Here is a 22,821-nt window from a genome sequence, read left to right on the forward strand (position 1 = left end):
ACAGTAACTTGTCCTCTAAAAGCTTGACGTATAATTTTATATGAATAATCGGTAGTAATGGGATTTCTCTTCTGATATGTTGTATATATGCAAATAAAACAAATAGATGCTCTACAGTCTAGACCAGTGGTTCTCATGTGCGGCCACCAACATCATTTTCAGTATTTAATTTAATTAACTGGGCCAACGTTGAATACCTATGCGTTATTGGAAATGAGTCATGACCAAGTACTTTAAAACCATTTTAATAATACCATGGTTGAATAATTTTGGTCGAAGTTATACGTTGTCCAAGAATCAAGTCAATTCAAAGAATTGGCAACAATTGCTTTATTAATATTGTCGATTTTCCTACTACTGTATACTGTGAAAGATTATTCAGTGTAATGCACGTCATAAAAAACAAATATCGAAGCCAGTTGACAGATGTAAACTTAGAAGCAGCCATGCGGCTCGCATTGGAAAAAAGTAAAAGTAAAATAAATAGATTAATTTTTTAGTAAATAAAATTTCGCTTTAATATTTTCAATCACAACAAAAGTGAAATTTGGTGCGGCCACCAGACGTTTCCATAGAACTGTCAATGTCAACTGTGCGGCCAAAGTTAAATTTCACGTGAGAACCACTGGTCTAGACACTGTCACACATCCCATTACATTACGATTACGTCATCAATTAACACAATAATTGTCCATCGTTTCCGTTAGGTGTGCTGGCTTAGGTATATATATACTAATATTTACACTTCTATAGGGCATTCGGTCAAATGGCTGTAGTGTAGTGAAACAGTAGTGTAGTAGTAGGTACGTAGGTACAAGTGAAGCATTCATTTTAACACCCTGGCTTTATAGATGTTGTAACCTCACCGGGAATAAAACCCGGAGCCCCCAGATGATAAACAAGTGCCCTACATACTGGACCACAAAATGGCTATTTGTCACATTGGTGGCAAAGTTAGCTAATCACAAGCCTCCGTAGCTTTGTTAGAATTAAAATTGTCGGGGCTTGAACAAATAAAGCTAGGCCAATGTTGAGTTATTATAATACCTATGTGTGTATTTTATACATGTACCTACCTAAGTATTTGTTGTATTGATCAAATTAATGCATTTACGATGATTTGGTTATTTTTAATTCCACTGTACCTACCTACCTAGATAATGGTTGTCGATTTTTTCGGTGATGCGTAAAAAATATTTCATGACACCTTTTTTTTTTTTACTTTTTTCAAAATTTTTTCCCATCCAGAAACGTGATCGGGTTATTTTCTATAAATATTCCTTCTTAAAACTTTACTCTCGAATTTTCCGCCCAGAGTCGATGTCGAGAGCTTTTATTTACTTCTTTCGCCAAATGTGAGAGCTTTTTCAGCATGAGACTCGAGACCGCCGTGGCGCACAATTTGAATACCACTATCCTAATAGAAAAATATGTTGACTATTCTTCCAGATATAGTCTTCTGTGATTTCCCTATAAAACTAGTTGAAGCATGTTCCAGATTGACTTGTCACTGTTGTACATCCTAATATGAAAACTGTAAATATTGGTACATCCGATAGTAAATACGGTACTAGGTATCTTATTATGGTTTACCTATTTGAAAATGAATAGTGCTGGTCATTCATTTATAATCTATTTCATTCATTTAGGCTTCATTTATCTCGGAAGGTTTTCTTCAACGTCTTTGCTCAAAACTGATTATTAAGAAAAAAGAGATCAACAAAATATAACTTGAGGTGTGACAATTTGACAAATCGCCAAGGTCACACCACAAATTATAGTTTTTGGTCTATACCAGTGATTCTTAACCGGTGCACCGCTAGCTTGTTGCAAGTGCACCGCGAAAAAAATGATGGAAGCAGAAAAATCCGCGAAATATTGAAAACCGAAAAAGTCCTTCGCGAAATTATGAAAGATCTAATGTGATTTCGATTTTGACGAATCGATCGCACGCGTCTTTCATGGCCTCACGGGCTTACGAATTTAGACGAAGAATTAATTGAGGGTAGCTGTATTAAATATTAGACCTAATATTTCTGAAATCTGTAAAATCTGACAAGCTCAGTTATCACATTAATTGATTTTCACATCAAATAAATTCCATTTTGTTAAGGGTAATTTCATTTACAGTTTTTCCATATATGTATAAATCTTTTCTTCAATATTTTTTTTCTTTGACTGTTATTTAATCTGTATAATTTGTAATACAAATTTTCGCATAGTTTACTTTGTTTTCTAACCGTTTGATTTCGGTGCACCGCAATTTTTTCTTGTGATCAAAAGTGCACCGTGACTTCGAAAAGGTTAAGAACCACTGGTCTATACCTACATACAATAGTTTGTTGTTGATACATTTATATGAAAATATTATAAAGCACCTAGGTTTATTATTTTATTCATACCTCTTCTTGCTAATATCCGGTTAGGTTAGTGAGTAATTACTGTTATCAATAAAATTGCATATTCCACGACGAAACCACCCCGTGCGACAAAATACGAATTTATGCGACTTCCGACTCGCAAGTCTATCATTTAGCTAGGGCGTAATAATATGTCCTCACCTCACCCTAAGATTAATATTGCAAGTAAATTATCATAACAGATCTATAAGTTAGTATAAAAAGTATTCGCATACGAAGAACGTCCAAATAATTATGATAATATTTCCGTCGTATCAATGCAGTTAGAGCGGTGATGGCGAACTTATGGCACGCGATTGTTTTTGAAAAAAATTCGATATACCTACTTACCTATTTAATAATTTTAAAAAAATCTTGCAAATAAGTTTTACAAATAAATATAGGTACCTACTTACTTACATTTTACATTAAGTAGGTATATAATATTAAAAAATAACGACGACATAGCAATGCATATTTTCTTCGATTTTTAATAATATTTACCAATCGATGCGCAAACGGAAACGACGAAATTCATTGTAAAAAAATAGGCAGATAGGTAGGTACTCCTTAAGAATAAGCATTACGTTTAATTTTATTTGTATAGATTGGTCCTTAGGTTCTATGCGTCATACATAATATTATCGCACCGACCTCAACAGGCGGCGGGGAAGCCACGCCGCGAACCACTGATTTTGATTGATTTACAATGCTTGAGACCATTGTAGCGAGCGAATGCCTCATCTCATCGGAGCAATTCTGCAATTTGTGCGTAAATAATCAAACTGTACTTAGTTTAACTTTAACTTCAAATGTAACGAGGATTTATATGAAGGTGGATCATACAGCTTTTTGTCACATCTGGTCTTATGCAAATGTACATCGTTGGAGCTGACTCAGCCACTCAAGGGAGTAAAGTGGATCAGTATTCAGTAGGTAGGTATATTATTTATATTAAATAAAAAAAATATTAGGCATTTATTATTTGCTTATCGTATACTTTGTAGAATTTAATATACTTAAGTAATTTATATAATATTCACTTGTTAAATAAAATTATTGTACCGTTTAGAATTGTAGATATAAGTATGTATGTTTGCTTGGCGACAGGCATGTTATAAGTACCTACTACGATTTTTGAGGCTTTTAGCGAAATTGGCAGAAATTTGCTGAATATTAAAAACATATTTTATACTATGAGTATGTAAAAACTGTAAAGTGAATGGTATTTATATGTGTTATTATTATGTAGGTAGGTGCCTACTTCACCTCGCCACCTTAAAAAATGTTCATTATCTCAGTGGGCGGACTAGTTAGTCACGAAAATGTCATTAATGACGTGTTTATAAGTCATCTAATCAATCTCCATTGGTCAGCTTTTGAAAACTAACAATTTGAGCTTTTATATTTAAAGCATCAAAAATGGGGGAAATTCTGAAAATATCATCAGAAATGCATTAATTTCATAGAATGTAGGTGCGTAAAAGAAAATTTGGACATATCTATATATACCCACACATAGGCAAGTCTGTATACACACAATTTTGTTTGCAAAAGCAAAAGGGGTAAATTGTAAAAAAAATAATTAAGCATGCATAATGGAGAAAAGGGACGAGTCGAGTCGCCAATATGCCCGTTTCAATAGGTACGAATTCAAATCCCACGTCTGGTAAAATCACACGTTGAATTTTCAATGTGTGCTTGATTCAGAGCAAAGACCCAGTGGGTTGGGCGAACCCTTGTAATATAACCTGTACTCCGTTGAGGTATGCTTCGCATAAAATCGATACATAATAGTACTTAATTAATTTATCTTGTTTGGTACCTACTAAATAATTTATAGGTATTATCATTTGTGAACTAGTAGTCCTAGTACACTAATTATTTTCCTTAGGTACCTACCTACCTATATACTATATAGAATAGTTTGTGGATTGTCAATATTGTAATCAAGCCACCTTCATATATACATCATAACTGCCGAGTCTCAATTTGGACGAGTCACATATTATCCAGCTCATAGCTGTGTCGACATATCTATCAGATTATCCACTATTGTTTGGCCTCTTACTCATATTGGTTTATTTTGCTTTTTCAGCGTCAGATAAGGACCCGAGTTATTGGGGGAGCCAACTTTTGGAAACTACAACCGCGCACCACACCCGGTATTAACTGTGCCCATTGTGAGACCCTACGTTTGAATGTGAAGCATCAGTATTTTTAGACAGTTTGATCGAAATATACCTAGTATGTGCAACGTGTTGTACCTATTTATATATCGTCACGTGACAGTTCGCCCTTATGACGTTATGGACAGTAGCGGCCAAACTTAGCATTTTGGTATCAGGCTTGCAGTAGATTTACCCTGCTTTAGCGTCATGTCCACAATCATTGTGGCACAATGAATATGTATACTTACCTATTTTATTATGTGATTTCCCTCTATAGTGAGTACTTGATGCCAGTAAAGAGACATTCGGCTAAAATTCAACAAATATGTGGGTACATATGTATAATACTTATATTCTTCTTTCTATAATTTACTATCCTCACATTATTATGTAGTGACGACTACTAACTATAGGTAAGTACCAAGTAAGTAAGGTAAGTATCAAGTACCCACCTACTTGATATAATGTTTTGATATTTTTTTATATTATGGGGTCCAAGGGGCTCGCCAATGGCTTATCAATATAATAATGATTCTTTGTAGAGCAAGGCGGTGGTGAAAGAATTTTCCAGGATTTTTGCAGGGCCTTCGCCAAGAAATCAGCAATATGTATCCACCGCGGGTAGACGAATGATTTCCAATAAGGCATTTTTTCAGCCGGCAGATTCTTTTGAACTAGGTAGCAGTAGAGTAGTTTGCGTGCCAATACGGTGTACATATCACTATATCAAAAAACCATAAGTATAGAGTAAAATGGAATAATGATACGGAAATGATTTTTTAAACTTTTCATTTGTTTGCAATGTAATTTTTGTTACCAAAAGCTTCTATAATGATTATTGTTTTTATCGCCTTTTAGAAATCTTCCATGGGCCAATAATGTGATTAAAAAAAAAGGAAATATTTTGCCATCGGGGTTTTATTGTCACTTTAAAAGGGTGAACGGGGGTTGTAAAACAGGATATTATTGCAGACTGAGAATATCGCAATTTTATTGCCAAGGGTCTGCAGCAAATTGCATCAGCAAAAAATTCTAGGAATAAATGCACAACTCTTCAGTTTTTATTGCATTTTGCAGTGACGGATTTATTTAAACACAATTTTACATAGAAACAAAATAACGTAATAAAAATACAACATTTTTATTGATTATATTGGAAGAGTAGAATACAGCATTGTTTACTATATCTATATCTATATAATATTATATTGGTTCCTATTTTGTAGTTCAAATATCTGTACGAGAGCCTGAGTACCTACAGTGTAGGTAGGTACATAGAACAAATGAATCCCGTAAGTACCCACCTATTAATAAAAAGTAGCGATGTTATGTAGGTACCTAATCAGTAGGTATATCATAAATGTAACTACTCAATTTTCTTAGGATTTATTCGTGCTATCTACCTATAATATGGTTGTGATCGAGAATTCGCGTCCTGAGAAATAATAAGAAAACTTAATTATCGTTTCTTGAGAATTTATTTAACAAATATATTGGCATTCTAATTTCTCGATAACGAGATTCTCAAGAAGTCGAGCATTTCACCAAGAAATTATCTACTTTATTCAGTCATTTTTTTCGGAAGTAAACATCATAAAAGTGTCAGCATTCGTTTTACTTACATACCTACTTACCTAGCTTTTTTTGGAAAGACTTAAAAAAACTCTAGATCTTGATTGTAGATGGATATATTTTTGTAAGGAAAGCTCGAGAATCTCAAGAAATCAAATATTTTTTTCTTTAATTTGAGAAATCACAAACTCTAAACAGTCTAAACATAAATGTGTGTGATGAACGCGGTAGTAAAAACGGAACTCTATTTTACAATAAGTTATAAAATAGATCCCTATGTATATTTTTCTATAATCTAAGCCTATGTATCTATAGTCTAAGATCTCTACCTAACGTCTTTTTGATATTTTTTTTCCGAGAAGCTAACTCCGTGTAGGTCCTAGTACCTATAGGTAATATACTTCAATTTATTATAATTGTGGTAGCTAGTACCTACATACTTACCTAGTTTTTAATCACAGGCATACCTTAGCCTTAGAATAATATATTTCCTAAATTATGAAATAAATAAACCATTTGAGAGAAAAACATCAAAACCAAAATCAAATTTTATGTTACGTCACTGAGTTTACAGTAAAGTTTTTCATAATTCATTTTATTATAGTGAAATAATAAAAAAAAACACGGGACAGAAACTTCAACCCAGCAATATAAGTAGGTTTGTACGTGGTAGGTATAGATTTTAGTTAAACCTAAATATTACCTAGTTATAGGTACATATTTTTTAAATGCCAATAAATATGTGATTACGTAGGTAATATAACTTTCTACGTATTCAAACAATTTTTGCCGACAATATTCTTTTCTGTAGAACCAAATTATTAATGTTTGAAATCACTTTCCTTCGAAACGGGAAAGAGGATATAAGGACCCCACGCGCAGTTAATCATATTATTTATTATCATTTAGGTAATTAAACGTTTGAGTGGAGAGAACTAGATGAGGCTTTTATCCAGCATTGACTGTTGGCTGTATTATGGCCGACGATTATTGATAATATGCTTTTTTCATTGCAAAATTGGGCCGTATTTTGTATATTAAATCATAATACATAGGTACCTACCTATTCAATTATGGTGCCGTTCCAGAAGTTAACAAAGACAATACTATTTTCCTCAGCTTGTACCTATAATTTCGTTGAAACTGTCAAGCATTGCAAGAGAACAGGTGTTCCACTCTTAGCATTTTTCCAGTTCTCAGCCTATTGAGAGCTTCCGATGTTCGGTATTCAATACTAACTCCAGGGGTGCTGGCTTTACCCATTCTTCAAGAAAATCGGTCCAATTCGGTTGAGGCGCTCAGAGGTGTAAGTACCAGAAAGCCCTAAAGCTTATCCTAAATGCAAGCTTTGTTTTGCATTTTTAAGTATGAGAGGCTTGAATAGAACTCCCTCGCTAGTTCCTCTTAGAAACGGTGTTAACCATCAAATCGGACAATATTTAGTAGATATGTATCTATGTAACTATAGACTTAAAACAAAATCCAATAATTGATATGGTGATGGACATAATATAGGTATATACGAAAGTGAAGTTTAAAAAGGGTTATGAAGACTGTCGCTATATATTGTAAGTTGCTTTGTAGCAAACTTCATGCATATCCTTCGACACTTAAATATCCAGGGCCGCACTGAGAAAAACGTTTTCCGTTTTCCGGACACCGTCAGAGAGTGCGACATTCCGTATCTATCACTTTGCGGAAAGGATTTTGTCGCCGCAGCCAATCCTGCATTACTCTGCAGAGGTACTATGAAAGTGATCTACGCTCTGCAGGTCTCACATACCTAGCGAGAGGCGCTGGGTTTAGGTGCATAAAAATTTTATTCAATAAATATCATTATGTACCTATTTAAAATTTAAATAAACAATCGTGTAAAATCGTAGACAATAACCAAGTATGAACCCAAATTACACCAAAGTAGCATATCAACAACTACCTACCTATTTCATTTTCTTTAACAAATAAAGCATTAAAAATGGTTACAATTAATTCATTCGTACGCAATGAAAACACTATTGGATCGATATATTGTAATACAAAACGTTCGTAGTTACTCACTCCATTAGTTGAAATAAGTAGTTTTGGAATTGATTGCGTGAAGAAAATTAGTGGAGCAAGCTATAATCTAAGGGAGCAAGGTAGAAAAACCGAGAATCTGGAGAATATTGGCGATTGACCGGATGAATGACACAATATGTGGACCTTGGGATGTGGCAGCGCCGAGAAAGTTTGGTTGCAGATTGTACCTAATAGTTCCACCTCATCAACGTTTACCAATCGGATAGGTAGGTATGTAGGTAGGTACAGTCTCCATAGCTGTTCAGTATAAAAGATAGGCAAGAGTCCTTCAAAATAATATTACGGTAGGTAATTGAAGAAAATTAGTCAAGCTCCTTTAAAAAAATAACATAAAAATTTATTATTTTAACTCTTTCGCAAGAATATTTTTTTTAAACAATCCATCAACAGTCAACACGCATTGCACCCATTAAGTCTAAACAACTCTAAACAATATTGTCATCGTAGATAACCACTACGAATACCTAGTGGTAAAAATATTCATTATTGCTGTGGATTGTAAAATCATCCTTCATTCTTGAAATTATTATTAAAGTATAACTTGCCATAATAGTAATAATATAAGGCAATCCTTTCCAGTAAACATGCAACTACATAATTGCATAGTTTTTTTTTGCCAAGCGGCAGTATTTGCGGAAAGCTTTTATTGCCCCTCATTGCACTTTGTGTTTATTGCACTGGTAATATTATTATTTCTAATACCACTATGCAGAGGTGTGCAACGTTTGGTATTTGAAAAAGATTATATTAGGTAATTATTATATATATTAGGTCTTTGCAGATGATATTGTTATACTCTCACAAGACTCGAAAGACCTCCAAAGTAGAATGCAAGAACTCGCGGATGTCAGTCAAACGGTCGGTCTAAAGATAAATGTCTCAAAGACAAAAGTGATGAGGAACTGTATTTCGGACCCTGCGATTATCTGTATTTCTGGCACCCAACTCGAGCAAGTCAGCAGCTACGTCTATCTCGGACAGCAGGTGTCCATAGACGGAAGCATGCACGATGAAATTGCTCGAAGAACAAAGCTCGGATGGAGTGCTTTCGGACGTCTGAATATTATCTTCAAGAGTGACCTACCATTATGTCTTAAGCGTAAGGTGTTCAACCAATGTGTGCTACCCGTGCTCACGTATGGCTGCGAGACGTGGACCCTCAACACGAGAGATGTCCAAAGGCTAAGAGTCACACAGCGAGGCATGGAGAGGTGCATGTTGGGCATCACGCGAAAGGACCGTAAGAGGAACGAATGGGTTAGGAAGCAGACAAGAGTACGCGATGTAATAGACGTTGCCAAACAGCTGAAATGGAGATGGGCAGGACACATTGCTCGCCGAAAGGACGGCCGCTGGACAAATGCCGTCATCCAGTGGTACCCAAGGGGTACGAAACGGCCACAGGGTCGCCCTAAAAGCCGCTGGATTGACGAACTGGTAAAGTTCGGCGGAAATACGTGGCAGCGAACGACACAGGACCGAGAGAGTTGGAGAAGTTTGATCGATTTTTATTAATTAATTAGAAAAATAACTTGTCAACATTCAACAAGTCAACAGAAATGTCACAAATTAATTGTAATGTCGTTTAATACTTTCTATATATATATAGGTACGTACTCGATATGTCACTACTACACTGTAAGCATCTAAACAAGCATGTTAACACTATTATGAGAGTATCCTACCATTATTTGTTTTCTTTCATGATCCGATTAAAATAGACTACTTATTACGTATTTTCGTGTCAGTTGATTTTTCAAATTTATAATTTGCACTTATGTATTTTTTTTTTGTTAAACACCACAACACATTGTGAGGCTGAGGAATTTACATATTATATTAAGTATGTTAATATATTGTGACCTCACCGAATCGAACCCGGAGCTACCGGATGGAAGGCCAGCGCCTTACGCACTGCACCACAAGAGCCTATCTTATCTCACCTTAGCCTATTTAATACGTCTTCTCTCTGTTTCACTCTCCCCTATACATTTTCATTTGTTTTCTCTCATGCGTGACACATACCTAATTCAAGATAATATATATAAGGTATTTACGTACAAAGAGTTTTGTTATTGTTGGCATGGCCGGATTTACACTTTAAGTGGCCCTGGTCTGATACTATTATCGAGGGCCCAAACGTATTAAAAATATATCCTAGTTATACTTATCTGTGTGTGTATATATATAGTGCGAAAGCATCTTCTTGGCTACGTGTTAAAACTGTGAACCAACATGCTCCGCCCATTTTTAACCGCACTTCTATCATAAACTAACAAGCTCCTCCCATTTAGTAAACAACAGCGCCTAGAAGCGTAGCCAAGACGATGTTTTCGCACAGTACTTAGGTACTTATTCTTAAGTAGGTACTTAAAACTATTTCTATAAGTATATTTGCTTAATCGTATGTATTTTATATTACACATGCCCAAGTTGTAAACAAAAAATGAAAAAATACTTCGTTAATACCTACCTTTTATTTTGCCCACAAGTGTTGTACCTACCTACCGGGATATATTTTGACATTGTAAATAATATCTAAATTGGTCACGTATGTTTTGATGCAGTTGATTTCAATGATGGTAGGTACTTGCCCATTTTTTCAGGTTTGGCGAAGACCGTACAGGCAGCTGCTTCCTCTCTCTGCCTTGAGGTATTTTCAAGGATTTTTCACATTATTTTTCCTCCGAAGCCTCTAACAATTCCTGGCCCCGGACTGTAACCCCTATAAAATTCGATGCTGATGATTGGCCTTCATGAACCCCAAGTTGTCTTAAAAACACAGTAGGTACCTACCGTATTAGCGGATATCTTACACGGCTTAATAGTGTGGGTGTAAATACTTTAAATAGTCACTCGTATTAATAACATTGTATTATCAAAAAAAGATTGGCAACAACTTTTCTCTTAACCAAAGGGTTGTAATTACCACGCCTTGTCCTTTCGGCAAAACATTAGTCTCAAAGGAAAGTTGTAAAAATTTGAGCAACGCAATGTTATGCAACTTTTGCAACCCTTGCGTTTTGTTATTATTTTTACAACCCTGACTGCCACATGTAAGAATTTCAACAGACTGCACCCCGGCTACTTATTAAACAACTCGTAGGACGTAGAAGTAGATGTTTCTAGTTTTATTTTATACTTATAAATATTTTGTTTGGTGGATTATAACATAAAAACATAACATAAAATAATATATAAGTACCTACCTATTTTTTTAACACTATAACATGCCATAAGGCCCAATGACAGTAGTGTATTTACATTTAGTAATATAAGAGAAACTATCACAAACACCAAGACTTTGAAAAAATCACATAAATATATTGTGGCCTGTCCAAGATTCGAGCTCGGAACCCCCGAATGAAATGCCAGTGCCACCCCCCATACCTAACTTAATATTCATTGCAATCAATTGGTAGGAATTATCATGCTATTAATTTGTAGGCATTGTCGATATTATTAAAGAAATTTGGAAACTGGGCGTTATTTAAAGTTTAAACGAATGATCTTTTTGACGATGACTTTTAACCACGAGCTTTTGAATTGTTTTTATTTTTGTTTATATCTATACTCTTCAATAATAAATACAATGTATATATGTCACATTATGTTTTGTAAAATTGGAAACCCTCTCTCGCAAGTGAAGATGAAAAGATATATAATATACACTTTTTGTTAGAGAGAAAAATATCGATGTGTTAAATAAATACATACTACTTAGGTACATATCTACTTATTGTCGCTGGATATTTGGTTATTTATTTTTGTTTGTAGGACCTGACGATGATGTGAACAAGTCGATAGACCTTATATGATAAAAGGACTCATGCAGTTCACTAAAAAAACCAAATGTGATAATGATAATGCTTTATTTACTCGTATTCAATATATTACAGCAGAAAAAAATTCTGGCAAGCCACAGACAATTAGTTTCTTTATATTTCTTTTATTCTGTGTACTATAAAACTTGACTAAACGGATCAATTTTTAAAACGAAACGTATTTTTAACAAATTTTCAAATCTAATAGCAATTGATCGAACAGGGAAAGTGTTCGAAAGTGTACCTCAAAACCTTTGGGCGTCTCAATTGCTCACGTGCCTAAAACCGCCATTTAAGTAGGTAGGTAGGTACATGTGTCAAAAGTTTAATTGTGGTATACCTAGGTAGGTACTTTATTTTACCAGTGGTAATTTTATTTTTCTTATGTTGAAGGTCTACAGTTTACCTATTATTATTAGAAAATGAATCTATTACTAATGAAAGTCGCAATGAGTCAATATTTTCAGCCAGGGTGTTCTTTCTAAGATAGATCATAGATCTGTTCTTTCTAAGCCAAAAAGGGATTTTGATCTTCACGTTTTTATTTCGGCGATAAGTTTCTAAGTAATTTTGTCACGATCCAAACAACCCAGTGTAATCGGATGATGAAATTTCATCAGTAATCGAGAATTTAATTTTAAATCATAGGTATCTACAAGCTTTCAACAATAATAAAAAAAATCATATCACTTAAACCTGAAGATGGTTTGAATGAAATCCGTCGAATCTACCGTACCTATGTTGGATGAGATTGTCCATATAATATGTAGGTACTTATATAATTTTGATTGGTTTTATTTTAACGCATGCTATGAAAGCATGGCGATTACTGAACTATACAGTCCCACAGCGTGTTAGCGGTGCAGGTCCTCCTAGTTTCGGGTTGATAATTTGCCCTTGACAGTGTATCCGAAGTCGGAAACAGTATTGACTACGTCTAGCGGTTATTCAACCTTGCAGAGCGGTGGCGGTGTTTTCACAAAAGCTCACCTACAAAGCCAACCCTTTGGTATTTTTACTTCACGGAGAGTTTTTAAAATGTTCGTTGTACGAATTTAAAATCTCTGTCTTGTAGCGAAACTCTATAATAATTATAACCGATTATTTATCTAATGTTTAGGTACTTTTATTTGTGATTAAAGTAATTTAATTTCGCGAATTTATGAATTTACTACGCAGTTAGTATCATTTAGGTACCTACCTATATTGTAACTTGATTTAGTTATTTTTAGGTACATATTTAAATTAGAAACAGTGTGAGGAAACCGTTAGATGCAGGTATAATAACTACTAAGGTACCTAAGTACCTACCAACTAGGTATATCTATCATTTAAACGGATTCCATTGATTATCCGACTAGGTATATTATGTAATTCACGTTGTTTAAAATGTATGAAAACTGATCTAGTGGTTAAAAAAAGCTTAGGTATATGCAGTCGATGTACGATTAAGATCTCAGCAAAAGTTAAATCAAGATTAAGATACGTAAGTAGGTACTTTATATCTGGCATGCCGAGTTTAAAATTTAAATTTTGGTACATATTTACCTACATGAGTACATTTTTCTTCTTTTTTTATTCAGTGTTACTTTTAATCACCTAAGTTATACACAAATTTTGTTGTAAATTAAATGAATATACACACGAGCATGTTATTATGAATGAGAAGTTATCAGAAACGGAGGATGTTGACGGCGAAATTAAATCAGTATAATAATACGATAACAAGTTTTTATCATTTACTACGGAAACAGTTTAGCTAAATCAGTAAATGTAGAATAAACAATATGGTGTGCATGGTGTGGTTCGCCAAATTTCTGCAAGAATTCTACAATCATATTTTTTTCCTTATCGCTTAGCTCGGGTCTACTTTTTACAAAACTTCTGTTATTGACCGAATGCCTTCCTCAACTACCATTAATAATATACCATCGGCATTTTCATCATAATATGAAATATGTATATAACTACCTTAATTATGTAAGTAAGTATATACAAATATACCTATATAAGTATAGGTATGTATTCTGTGAATGGTAGGTATGTACCTAAATGGTCAAAAACGTCCATCAAATTTGTGGCGAATGGTGGATTGGCCATCAGAGTCCAACCAAAATAAGAGGGGAAAACAAAATTCTACGAAATGGCGTCCCTCGCAAGAGTAAAATAAAAGTTAAACCAAATAAAAAGCAAAAAAACGACACTCCCGGCCGGCCGAAAAAATAATCAACTTGAACTCTGAAATGCGGGAGTGGCTAAAACACGTCCCTATGAAAATAGTGGAACCGAACTTAGTCGAAAGCTCGAAGCAGCTTTTGAAGTTATAAGTTTCAAGTGATAACTTGATAAACCGGGAAATAAACTTGGAAAATTGGTTTTCTTGTCTCAATCTTCTTATTGGGTTCAGCCAGACATTTTAGTTAGAAGGTATCGAAAATTGATTCCAATTAGCAATAGTGAATTATTCATGACAATAAAAATATTATAATGATGAACAATGGTAACGGACTGTGAACGTCTTAAACTAGGTATTTATTTATAATATACCTAATATCTAGAACCAAGATGTAGATGTGTAAAGTTTAAGTAAAATTTACTATATAGGCACCTCCCTAATTGTGAAATAAATACATAATATTATTGCTATTGACACCCTACGAAATATGACGTCTATATAGAAAAACCACCGAAAGTATAGAATTGTGTAAGAATATTTTAATAATAAATATAATAATAATAATCACACATGACATAAACCTGAAATCAAGCCGTATGTAGCTTTGAAATATTAAAATAAGCTCACATACTTTTTGAGTGGGTTCTGTTTGCTTTCTCTGGGTCTCTCTCTCTAGCGATCTTTCACTTTGCAAAATGTTTGCATGTGCCTTTAGGTATTTGGCGTTTATAGTTCACGAAGGAACAATATTTTTAGTAGATTACTTATCTAAATTTAGTTTTTTATGAACTCCGCTAAAATAGTGACTCCACTCTTTCTTTGTACAAATGGCCAAAACGACAAACGACCGAATCAGGGGAGTGGACCGAGGGGTTATTTTGGGGCGGAGGGGGGCGATAAGACGAAACCAAAGAAACGCACGCCGCGACTCTGTTCCCCCTCGGTGCGGGCAAAGTGCGCCCCTCCACCTCGCGCCGCCCCTGCACACTGCACGCAACCAAGTGAAGAGAAGAAAATAAATAATTATGCACAGTGCCAAGAAAAAGCGACGCGATTTGATCTTGATTAAAATTCGGATTTTTCTACTTAGGTATGATTTTTATTCTGATTAGAATCACGGGGAGGGAGATAAGTTTTCACTTCCTAATGTGGGAAGGAAATTCATACAATGAAGAATAACAGTAGGACAGAAGTTTTCAAACATTTTCGTTTCATAGCGCCCTGTACCTACTTATAAAGTGTCATTTGCGGATGCCTATATACTGACGTAGATACCTATGTCCTGTCAAGCCAATCGAATGTTTTCCTTTCAGAATTACATTCGAAAGCTTTAAGCTTTTCTTAAAAGTGGTCATTGGCCGTTTAGAAGTGATGTCATATGCGTCTTAGAGGCCATCCATAGACTGAAACAGCATGTAATTTTGAATCGTGTGCCATACTAAACTTATGATTTCTATTTATGATAATATATCTATATTTCGGTACCGTCAGGCGCTTGTATAATTAGTCAACATAAATATTTTGATGGACAAAAATTATAATTTAAGTATGGCACACGGTTCAAAAACACATTCGGTTTCCGTCCCTTGGACTAAATTTTGTTTTCGCCTGTAAGAAACAACCATAAAAACCTACACATATTCCCTCTGATCCAATGCCTTGAGGTTGACTACAGTATTTTTTTCAGATAACCTGTGGCGCTGCTCTGGAAAGGTTCACCGCGCCCCGGGACACCGAGGAATACAGTTTGAAAACCACTGTATTATTTTGCGTGAGCTTAAAACTTACCTAAAATTTGTTTTATTACCTATCGGTTGGTTTAATTTAAAGTTTCCAGGCTTGGATTTACCAAAGGAAAAACGAATTAATTGTCGAAGAGAACATCAAGTTTTATTATATTACACATACCTACGTGATGTATCGAAGAAAAATCAAGAGTATTTTATTAATAAAAAAAATAATATTTCAGCCCTGTCCTCTTTAACTAAACATAACTTTAACTTGATTTTACAACGTTTTTATAAGCTCGTATTCTTGTTTGTCCGGTGGTTGTTTGTCCAGTACAAATCTTGCAATCGATTTTTAATTAACTTACCGAGTAGCTAGACATTTGAAACTTTTAGAATATATCAGAACACGATGCCAATGCATTTTTTTAATACTTTTAGTCATCTTTAAGCAGAATTGAATTCATTTTCAGTTAATTCTGTTTTGTATGGAAAGTTATTTCAGAAGAATCCGTAAAAAGTAAAAGACAATTATTGGTTGCTAAGGGGGTGGTCCTAGCAACTAAATTATTAATGTATACGTGCGTTATATACTATGGAAATCAAAATGAAATATCAAAATGACATTCAGTATTCTATATTTGTTTGTTTTTTATTTACTTCATATCAAGTACCTACAAGTTTGAGCATATTGAGCATAATAATTCAACAGAAAATTTAAAAACGTTGTAGGTATATAACAAGTTCTTTTTATCTTGTAATTATTTATTTAATAATGAAACACACCTTTATGCCACTTTCATTCTTATGTGCCAAATAGTTAATTTTATTAAGTACTAGCTGAAGTACCCGGCTTCGCACAGGGTCGCTTCGTGGTTATATTTATCTTAGATATTTGAAAAATAATAAGAGGTAATTATTTTTTTAATATTAAAATATCTGTGTAATACAATATGGCAATATGAAAATAATTCTAATAGGAGTAAAGGTCAAACATAAGAACACTAAATTAAAATCGAATCCAAAATATTAAAACGTTATTAATGTTATTAATATGTAGTAAAAAAAAATCAAAATTGGATGGAACAAACAAACAACAAACTTTGTATTTTATATAATAATAATTTAGAAACCTTCGCAGGTGTGCGCACACCAACTGACAAAAGTTTCATCGCAATCGGATGATTGGTATAGGAACGCATACGAATAGTAGAAGAAGATGATTTTCTAATTCAGAAATCTTCGTGGGCATGCACATGACAACTCACCAAAGTTTCATTGCAGTCGGATTAATGGAATAGGAACACATACAAATAGAAGAAGAAGAAGATGGTTGTACTAATTCAAAAACCTTCGCGGGCGTGCGCACAACAACTGGTCAAAATTTCATCACAATCGGATGAATGGCATAAGAACGCATACAAATAGAAGAAGAAAAAGATGATCGTACTAATTCAGAAACCTTTGCGGCCAAGGGCACAACACTTGATAGAAATGTCATTGCAATCGGATGAATGGTATAGGAACGCATACGAATAGAAGTAGAAGATGATTTTCTAATTCAGAAATCTTCGTGGGCATGCGCACGACAACTCACCAAAGTTTCATTGCAATCGGATGAATGGTGTAAGTACGCATTCGAATAGAAGAAGAAGATGATGGTTGTACTAATTCAGAAACCTTTGCAGGCGTGCGCACGACAACTCACCAAAGTTTCATTGCAATCGGATGAATGGTATAGGAACGCATACGAATAGAAGAAGAAGAAAATGGTTGTATCAATTCAGATTGCGGGCGTGAACACAACACTTGATCAAATTTTCATTGCAATCGGATGAATGGTATAGGAACGCATACGAATAGAAGAAGAAGAAGATGGTTGTACTAATTTAGAATCTTTCGCGGGCGTGCTCACAACAATTGTTCAAGATTTCATCGCAATCGGATGAATGGTATAAGAACGCATACAAATAGAAGAAGATAGAATAGAAGAAAAAGAAAATAGTTGTATCAATTCAGAAACCTTTGCGGCGTGAGCACAACACTTGATCAAAATTTCATTGCAATCGGATGAATGGTATAGGAACGCATACGAATAGAAGAAGATAGAATAGAAGAAGAAGATGGTTGTACTAATTCAGAAACCTTCGCGGGTGTTGGCACAATTACTGACGAAAATTTCATTGCAATTGGATGAATGGTATAAGGACCATACGAATAAAAGAATATAGAATGAAGAAGAAGAAGAAGATGGTTGTACTAATTCAGAAACCTCGCGGGTGTTGGCACAATTACTGACGAAAATTTTATTGCAATCGGATGAATGGAATTAGAACGCATACGAATAGAAGAAGAAGAAGAAGATGGTTGTACTAATTCAAAAACCATTGCGGGTGTTACCACAACAACTGACGAAGTTTCATTGCAATCGGATGAATGGTATAGGGACCATACGAATAAAAGATGATAGAATGAAGAAAAAAAAGAAGAAGAAGATGGTTGTACTATTTCAGAAACCTTTGCGGGTGTTAACACAACAACTGACGAAGGTTTCATCGCAATCGGATGAATGGTATAGGAACCATACGAATAAAAGAAGATAGAATGAAGAAGAAGAAGAAGATGATAATTTTTCTAATTCAGAAACCTTAATGGGTGTGCATACAACCATTTACTAAAATTTTATTGCAATCGGATGAATGGTATAGGAACCATACGAATAAAAGAAAATAGAATGAAGAAGAAGAAGATGATGATGATTTTTTTAATTCAGAAACCTTCATGGGTGTGCATATAACCACTTACCAAAATTTCATCGCAATCGGATGAATGGTATAGGAACGCATACGGGACAGACATACAGACATTCATTTTTATATATTAGTATAGCCTATACTCTTCCCGCAAGTGCAAGCAATAAGTTTACAAAGTTTTATTGCAATCGGATGAACGGTGTGGCTGCGCATTCAATACGAACAAACAAACACACAAATATTAATTTTTATATATTAGATTAGTAGGTATCTTTCCCCTAATACCCAGGGAGTTTCCTCAAGATATTTGTAAGTATCTACCGCGGAACACAGACTTATGGGAACTGAAATACATAACGGGTGTGAAGTAACAGGCAGCCAATTTTGAGTGTGGAAGAATATAGGATACACTTAAAACACGTGTCAAAAATGCGCCATTCTAAGCCTCACCTTCGTCTGACAATTTTACTACTCTCGGTTTATGCACTGACGCTCATTCAATATTGGTGTATTTGAAGGTAAGAGTGTTTCATTTTCGGAGGTCACTCACACATTCAAAATCCTGTCTTAAAATGTAGTGCATTGGGGTAAAGCCTATCTCAATTCTATTTATTAATCTGTTCTGTGGTATCTACGTAGGTATGTTAGATACTTACAGAGTAGGTAGTAGGTACACACATTCAATAGTAGCTATGATATTTTTGAATTTAAGCAATTTATTTTTAGTCAGAATATAGATACTTAATTTCATTCGCATTTTCTCCTGGGTGTCTCCAAGGATATAACTACTTACTATAAAATAAAATTTCAGAAAGTAAATTTAAAAAAAATTATGTGTTTAATTAATTTGGCAAAAATAATACTCATATGCCTAAATAGTTATATGTTTGAATGGTTATAATGTCAGGTACAACAAGCAAAAATCATAATAATACCTCACCACCCCAATTTCGCTCCCTGTACGCGCGTCGTATTCACGAATCGGCCGCAGCCAAAAACACGATAAAAAATTGATGCTTTTCTTTCCGTGCACCAGCCACAGGTACCTACTCATTTACCTATTTTACGTACCTTGTTTCGATGTGGGCGGGAGTTGAGTCTGTGTGCGTGGCTTTCGTACGCATTTATGTATAACTTGGTGATTCTCAAAATTCTGTTTAATTAAACGATTTTTCTTTTTATTCCTTTATTCCTTTGTAATGGTTCTTGGCTCGTAGGGAATCGGAAGCCGTGTTGCCCATCTTTGTCTTCTCCACGACTTTTCCAAACAGAGTTGGCGAGTGGAATTGAATACACCACGGAGATTCCTTATAATCTCCATCTTAGTCCAATGCTACCTTTCCTCATGCGATGTGACTATGTTATTGTGTTTTTATTTTAGGTGGGTAGGTGTAGGTACCTATATAAAAGATATATTAGGTACTGTCTTCATTTATATGGTATCACTTATCACTTCATTACGGATGCTGTTTAACAAAGATATACTTTTTAGTAACTTTTAATGAAAGGTTTCATCATACTATGGAATAACCTACTTACATATATTGCTAAATTGGAGCCAGATAATACAAAATAAATGCTGTGAAATGACCATGCTGAAGATGATATCTCTTAAAACAAAGAGATAAGGCGGTCACCAAGCTATGCTATTGCTATTGTACCTATGTGTTTTGTGACAGTTATAAAAAATTCACCGTACTGTTTCTATTTGCCAACGACAGATTAATATGCATTTATTAATTAAGTATTATTACAGTTGTCACCTAGTTGTCAGGTGGCAAATTTGGTACATACATATGTACTTATTAACCGAATACTTACGTCTTCTCTGTCTAGCCATTATTTTAATCAGGAATGTGGGACAGAGAGAAAGAGGTTCGTGCTATTGTTTCTCTTCATAATATTATGTAATAAATTATTTATCAGAAAATGTGTCTAATGAGGATACCTAATCTGATACTAATTTAAAGAGGATTTATTCGCATGTCTGAGGGTTGTAAACGGAGAGGATGGGCACTATGACTATAATGTTTCTACTAGTGGTTACTTGCTACTGAATAATTGATAGCTTTCCATATAATATTACAATAGACTTAATATTATATAATATTATAATAGAAGATTATGTAATTTTGATTAAAAAACATTCTATTCGAAATCCAGTAAACGGACAATTAAATGATAAGCCTTATTTCCGTATTAAACTTTAAGAACAAATGCATTAGTGCAATATCTCAGGACTATAATATTATTACACACGTATGTATGGGTATTAAACACACACCACAGAGAACTCCTCGCGGGATCACTGCTTTAACTTTCGTATAGATATTTTTTTTTATCTTTCTTTACCAAAGTTGATTGCAACGCCATACCCAGATTCAAACACATGCACAATAGAACCCACACAGCGAAATAACTATGTATCTACCACCTAATTGGAAAGAAAAATATATTTTCCTAATTATTTATACTTAGGTACATAACTTGGAAGACCATTAGACCTATACCTATTAGTAAAAATCTTTGAAAAACAAACCTTGAACATAAATGATGAAACTACTCGTCCGGTATGCGAAGTACCTACTATTTGTGTTTGATTCGCAGTTCGTCCAAGTCTAAGGTTTTTCCTAATAGGTTCTAGAGAGTTTTCCCATCTGTGTACCCATTCCATTGAAAATGTTTTGCACCCTGGCAATTTTGCACGATCTTTTGTTGAGGAAAATATTTAAGAAAATTCCTTAAGAAGTTCAGAAATGTTGTTTCTTTTAATCTTTAATATAATCCCACGCTATTCACAAATAATTAATAATACATTATAATAAATAATATAATAATAATAAATTATAATAAGTATTGTACCTATGGCAAATTTGGATCTCATCATAACCGAACGATAACGTGTCGGCTTACAATATCGTGGGTCCTGAGTTCGAATCCCGAGTTTGACAAATTCACATGTCGTTTTTGGAGCAGTGTTGTCAATTTTCATTCACATAAATATGCCGGATAGGGTAAGAATTCGCCTGATTTTTACAAAATAAAAAAATTGCTAGAAACTAAATTTTCAAAAAAATAACTTATAGTAATTATTAACATAGTTTTCACGAGAATAAATATAGAAGAAGAATGTATTGGTTCAAAACCAATAAAAAATTGGTCATCATGAAAATATTGTACTTAGGTACTTTACATTTATTTTATTGGTCATATTAGGTATATTATATTATACAGAAGGCAATATCTTAATTTTCAAGTAAATCTAGTATAATATTTTAGCGATTTACGCTGTTTTCGATGACGTAAAACGTCATATTTAACGCCATATGTCAGATGCAAATTTGCAAGCAAGCTAGATGCTAGATGCCTATCCAAAAATGCTAGATTTGGCAAAAAAAACTGTAAGTAGTTGACAACGCTAGTTGGAGGTAGAGTTGGGTATTTCTCGAGAAAATCTCAATCTCGAGATTCGGGATTTCCAGAAAAGAATTCTCGAGAATTTTCGAGATATCGGGAGATTTAAAAAAAAACCTGTAAAAATCCGAAAATCAATGTAAAAACAAATTGAAAAAAAATATGATTTTTTTTATTTATGTAAGAAGTCAAACAAAATAGAAGTATGGAAACAAAAGTAATCAATCCATTTGAGTGTCGACAGTTAGTGATATCCTAGAGTTTAGTTTCTCGTAACTGACTCGTTTTCGTTTCGTCTGATTTTCGTTTAATTTAGTTTTAAAGCCGCTCCCTTGCTATGGTAAGTAGTAGGTATATAATATGTTATTTACTTTCATAGCTATATAATATTATCATTAATACTTAGATACTTATTTGCCTTTGTTCACAAGATGAAATAAAATTTTCATTAAAATTACGCACTAAATTATTATCATCAAATTTGTCAGAGGAATAACAAGGTACCTACTTACCTATCCAAAATAATGCATAATCTCTTGATATGTGCTGTAGGTACCTACATAAATATTTATCTTGTCTGAGTAAATAATTAGGTAGGTAGGTACATATATACATAATATAATTCAACTGAATTCGGTAATATATAGGTACCTGCATAATAATTTTAATAAGTGCTTTATTTACGCACAAATCCACACACACATGC

Source organism: Rhyacophila brunnea, unplaced genomic scaffold, assembly GCF_057557595.1.
Source record: "Rhyacophila brunnea isolate RB1 unplaced genomic scaffold, BYU_Rbru_1.0 scaffold_8, whole genome shotgun sequence".
NCBI classification, from domain to species: Eukaryota; Metazoa; Arthropoda; class Insecta; order Trichoptera; family Rhyacophilidae; genus Rhyacophila; species Rhyacophila brunnea.